This window comes from Xenopus laevis, chromosome 5L, assembly GCF_017654675.1.
Source record: "Xenopus laevis strain J_2021 chromosome 5L, Xenopus_laevis_v10.1, whole genome shotgun sequence".
In the NCBI taxonomy this organism is placed as follows: Eukaryota; Metazoa; Chordata; class Amphibia; order Anura; family Pipidae; genus Xenopus; species Xenopus laevis.
In genome coordinates this window covers 110,584,141-110,590,140 of record NC_054379.1, presented here as the reverse complement: position 1 = coordinate 110,590,140, position 6,000 = coordinate 110,584,141, and the positions used below count along the sequence as shown (strand labels likewise).

The following is a 6,000-nucleotide window of genomic DNA, read 5'->3' as shown; positions in this document are numbered from 1 at the left end:
CCAGCAGGTCTCGGTCATCCGACCAGGAGGTTCATTCATCTAACACAGTAGGTCTAGACTGGTGGATTGGAAGCCTTCTGATGCTTACTCGAACATCCTTATGATCAGTCCAGTCCTAAGTACTTGAGCAATTGATGCCTATGCACATCCTCTGCACGCCCAATGGTGGGCAGCCGGGTACTCAATGTAGGAGGATTCGGCTACCTCTAATATGGTCAATGTGAGGAACACACTGACACACAAGGCATTTGGCCGCAGGGCTAACCCCTGCCATTTTAATAATGCAGAACATTGAGGGAGTTCATATGATATAGGATGGTTGAATTTCCTAAATGTACTCCTTTACAGGAGGGAGGACATCGGATTGGTCTCATGAGACTCTGAGCATCTCTCCAGGTTACTCTACAACCTGCCTCTGTGGCTCTTGTGACTATCATAGTATTGCTTGGGTTATTTTATTCTAAAGCCGAAATCTTAGGGGTTACCAGTTCTATGTCTCACAAGGCTATGCTCTGTCATCCGGGTTTTATTCTTTAGGTAATTGCCCTGTCTCCACTGGCATTATCTTCTAGATCAGGAGGTTGGTATCAGTGTTTCCACTGAAAGGATCATACACGGAGTAAGTAATTCTCACCCCAGATAAGTCTCAGGTGCCCTTGTCCCTGTTCTCTGGGTTTGTTTTCCTGTTAGAGCAGATTGTCTCTAATTGCTAGACAATCAGATATTTAGGCATTATAATACATGCCTCAAGTGCGCCTCATTGTGCATTTTTATGCCCGGCACTTTTGTTTACATTCTAAACAGGCCACACATACAAAGGGGTCTGTTTGGGATTCTAACTCCTACCAAGTGTTTTTACAGGTGCCTTACAAATCTGCATTGAAACTAAGCATACATGTGATGGATGCTTTCTGGTGAGTATTTCAAACTGTTGAGTTTGCCAGGTGAAGGGAGGTCTTCATGCCTCTCTTTTTCTTCTGGAACTGTCAAGCTGTTATCGGATTCACCTTTTCCTCACACTGACGCTGGGCTAACGTCTCTTTTTCTGGGGGTATAGAGCCGATGCTATAAGACTATTCTTATCCCTGTAACTTAATCTGGAGTTTTCACCTGGAATCTTAACGTTCACTTATAGAAGTTGCACGATTGGGCTCTTCAAAGTCTTGTCATGTATGGCTACAGATTCTTGTTAAGAGCCTATTACCATCCTCTTGACAAAGCCACGAGTTGTGGCGAAACAGCTGTCGAGGTTCAGCGTTGCATACGCTGCAGGGAAACCCTTCTGGACTGTACTTTGGCGTGACTGGGTGAGGTCTGGGAACAGCGAAGCTGCATAGCCGATCGAAGGACACGGAAGCCTCTTGTGAGCGTAACCTGTTACACGGTCGGTATATTTAAACATTCCCTTTGAGGGTCACAGGACCGCTACAGAGAGCGGTGGACTCAGTACTTGTGAACAGTCAGCTGTTTTTGGGGAAATACACGCTGTGACATTCCGATTTGGATTCCACAATTGCCATTGCACACTGCAGGCAAGTTAACCCCTTCCTAGACCCACACAGACCCCAGCACGCTAAGTAAGCATTAACCCAAATATTGGAGCTACCTGATTGCGGATCTACAAGTATATAAGACCCAGGGGATTACCCCAAAAATCCGTTTCACATTACATCAAGTAGGGCAACATTCGCATGCTGTTTGTTTACAAGCTTTGGAACTTTTTCCTGTTTAGGAACAAGATGGATTTACCCATTTGATTCCTATTGAGCTAAGGTGCCTACAAGCGCACATTTACATTCCTGCTCCTGAGCTTCTCCATCATATTACCAATGGCGTATTTTTTATTACTACATTCAATAGCATGCTAATTTTTCCCTTAGCTGGTCTACACAATCAGCTTTTGGGGTTTTTTTTGTCTTTTCAGAAGGGATCCCTTCAGTTCCACATGCAGCGCTGCTTTTTATTTTAAATGTTTTTAACCTCACTTGTTTAATATGGCATGGTGGTGAATAAAAATCGCTTTTTATCTTATCTTTGATATATAGTTATCTACATTATTTGTAAATCGTTCCAGACACCTGTAGTTTGGGGAAGAGTCCCTTGTGTTCCTTTGTTTTTATATATCGTTAATTTAGTGGACACCCAAACACCTGTAGTCTGTATAATTTTTCTTGAGCCTTTTTGAGCCATTCTTGCAAATATTCAGCCTATTACCATCCCACTGGGAAAATACTAGCTTGCTATGTCCCAGTAATTACTGACATGTAGTTCGTAAAGGGAATAGGGAAGATTGTAACATTCTTACTGTGATCTTCCTTTCTTGTAAGAACTCCATGTCAGTACGGCCCGCCCTTTTTCAAGTGATTTTAGAAGCTTGTTACAAAGACGCCAGTAGATGGGTGTGGCTGGTCTTTATAGACTTGGGGAGGGACCTTCTGATTGGATCAGGGTGGAGGGGCTAACCCAGTATGTACTGAGATGGAGTACGTACAGAAAAGGAAGATCACGGTAAGTATGTTATAATCTTCCCTATTCCCTGAATGTTGTCAGTAATTTGATCTGGTTCATTGCTTGCCCAGTAGGTGGCAGTGTTTAAAAGAAGGCTCACTCTTCCAAGCACCGGAATTCACGGATGGGTGCCCGAGGTGCTGGTGCCTGACCACACGGTCCTTTTGCCTGCATACCTCCCTCCCGCGAGCGCACATGGACCAGAACGCTGAGGAGCTGCACTCCCCAGTGCATGCCGCCGCTAATATTTTGCCGCCCTAGGCCCGGGCCTTTGTGGCCTCGACACCTTGTAAGGAGGTGGGTACAGAAATTGGTCTAAGCTGGTGACAGACCCTAGTTAGGGTGAGATTTATTTGGTGTCAGAGGTTCTGTAATATTCACTCTAGGAGCAAAAGTTAGAGGCAGTGGGCAGCTTTCACGCTCCAACAATGAGAGTAGGTGGGGTTAGCACCATTGCGGCCAGACAGGGACACATGTTGGTGAGCTCAGGAGCAGGGAAGGTGTCAAGGAACAAGATACCTATTGGGATCCCTAGTGCTGGGGAAAATCACCAAGACAGGCTGCACTTACTCATAATTTGCACTTTGCACCTTTTGTAGCAATGCAAGTGCAAAATGTTCTTTACTGCAGAGGAGTCAAAGTGTATAGACACAAGTACCAGTGTAACTATTAATGGATGACATTTTACTCATCATTCTGTACTTGAAACATTAAAGAAGCCCTTTAGGGTAAAATATTTTAGACACATATCTATAATACTTTCTACCATCCAAGCCAGTGAATCATTATGTGTGCACATAGCTTTGTTCCTGAAAAGCAGCTTTTCAGCTGCATTAAACAGAGACTCTGCCTCCACCCTCGTGCATATTTAGCAGTACGTTATGTTCCAGTAAAATTCAACATTGCACAAGTCAGCACGAAATCACAGCTGCATTGATAATGGTACAATGTCCTGATGTCCTACTGTGTGTGCAGCTTCTAACCCTTTGTCCCATTTACCTTTGTCGTAGACACAAAGCAAAACCTTGAGTCATGAAAGTGCTAGCTTCAGCACCTTTTGTCCAGAGCAGCACAAACAATGCTATGAGAGAGGCAGCTGCTCTGTGGTAAAAGCAGGACATGCTGTTCAGGAAACCTTGTGCTTAGGACGTGTTCAGATCCAAAATCATAGGGCTCAGCGCTTCCAGATTCTAAGCTTAGACTCACGTTTTTCTGCTATTTTTAATTTCACATTAATCATTACAATTTAAATATTCAGGAAAAATGTAAATTACATTTTTGTCTCTTTTAACTGAGTGAATTTCACAGACACAGAGCAAAGATCAGAGGAAAAATATGCAGTAAAATGGAGACAATGCACAATGCCATCTATAAGGTTTGAGTGATATAGATGTAAAGAGAGTCCAATCTGGTCTTGTTTAAGAGAGGTGGAGTAAAGTTAACCCCATAGCAAATTTTGCTTTGGGTCCATGGAATATGTTGCCCCACTGCAAGGTAGTCACATGATATAAATGAACACGATAAATCAATGCCAAAAAGTTTTAAGTATACTTTAAAGTATCACCTATCTGTCACTCTCTGTGATACATAAAATTATATAATACACATATGGGACCTGTTATCCAGAATGCTCAGGACCCGGGTGCCTTTGGTTTACCATACCTTAAGTTTAAACGTTAATTAAACCCAATGGTTTTACCATCAATAAGGATTAATTATATCTCAGTTGGAAGCTGGTGTTAAGTACTGTTTTTTATTATTGCAGAGAAAAATTAGAAGTTTTCAAAACTAGAATTGTTTGCTTAAAATACACTCTATGGGGCAAATTTACTAAAGGGCGAAGTGGCTAATGCTAGCGAAAATTCGCCAGCGTGACGTCATTTTCCACTTCGTCGATTGCTGGCAAAATTCGCTAGCGAAGTGGACCTACTCTAGTGCTACTTCGCACCCTTACACCAGGCAAAGTTGTGCTCTGGCAAAGGGACATAACTACTCTAATTCACTAAGTTACGGATTTTCATGAACGTTGCCTCTTGTGCCAGACTTTACTTCGCCACCTCAGACCAGGCACAGTGCTGAGTAGATAGGGATTGCTTCAAAAAAAGTTGAAATTTTTTCTACGTCCCAAAAAACGATGGCGTCTTTTACTTTTATGGGTGATATGCTGAAAAAGATCGTAAATTTTTTGGGGGTACCCTCCTTCCCCCCTACATTTCCTAACATATGGCATCTAAACTATACAGTGGGCACATGTATAGGGCAAAATAACTATTTTATTTTATGAAGCTTTCCCAGGCTTGTGTAGTGTAATGTATTTGCTGCTACATATATGTCCATTGTACTTTAACTTGGCGCCGTATGCAAATTAGGCATCCCTAGCATAACTTCGAACCGCTGATCGTAACATCAGTAGCGCAACTTCGCAAATGATCGTTAACGAATTTGCGCAGCCCTGGTGAATATACGCTTGGAGAAGTGCAGCGAAGTGAGCGCTGGCGCAACTTCGGAGGTAAGTAAATTTGCCCCTATGGGAGATGTCCATCATGTAATTCAGGCTTTCTTGATAATTGGTTTCCAGATAACACACCCCATAACTGTATATTTTACATTATACCCAATTTACATCTTATCTCTAAAGAGTTTTTTCTAAAATGCTGTCTATTATTTATTGCTAGACCGTTCAAATGTCTTGCCTGTGGCTGATGAACATATGCAGTAATGTTAACCTTTTCATTTGTTCAATGGAATGACACATTTGTCACTGATGCCCTCCAGCTCCCCACACTTCTAGTCCTCCGCTCCCCTTCCATAACAGATGCACACAGCACATCCCTGCACATAATAAACTTATACAGTGGCATAACCAGTTATTATTGCAGAATATAATCATTTGCATATATAGGGGATGTGAAGGTGGTAAAGATCCCTACTGTGTAATGTGCAACTTGTCCCCTGTGATAGGTGAGTTTCCTATTGGCTCTCATTGGTAAGAGAAATTCTGTTTCCTAGTCTTTAAAGAGACATATGATTCATTCTCTTTAGACTCCACTCTGGAGGGGAATTCTGCTGGAGGACCTGCGCCATCCTAGTAAGGAGAAGGCAGTAAGAAGAAAGAAAATCCTTAAGGTTGGCCTGATACTATAGAGTAAATAGGGGATAAGAGACCCCATGTATGACACTAGGGTTTGTGAGATAAAAATAACAAGTTGGAGTAGCTTTATGCTCCATGGAGGATAATTTAGTGTGAACTCCTTTCCAAGAAGACACCTGTCAGACTGTCTGTACTTGGGTAGGACCTTGGAAAATAATACTGTGGAATGAGTAATACCCATGTGGTGTTGTGATATGTGATGTTGTACATATATTCTCAATTTGAGTATCAATTAGGCTACTGATTCTGTACCCTGACCCTGCTGATAGGTCTCCTGTCTCCATTGTTACATCCCTAAATGTGCATGTGTTAACAGGATCTTTAAACTCTAAATCTTAGGT

At 42.3% G+C, this 6,000-nt stretch overlaps 1 long non-coding RNA gene across 1 annotated transcript in view; it reads left to right on the top strand.

The window, feature by feature from the left end:
- Positions 1–6,000, top strand: part of LOC108716968 — a 41,900-nt gene that overhangs the window by 11,894 nt on the left and 24,006 nt on the right. The window contains exon 2 of the long non-coding RNA XR_001935800.2: positions 5,551–5,634. This is a non-coding gene — a long non-coding RNA (uncharacterized LOC108716968). The remainder of the gene's footprint in view (positions 1–5,550; positions 5,635–6,000) is intronic.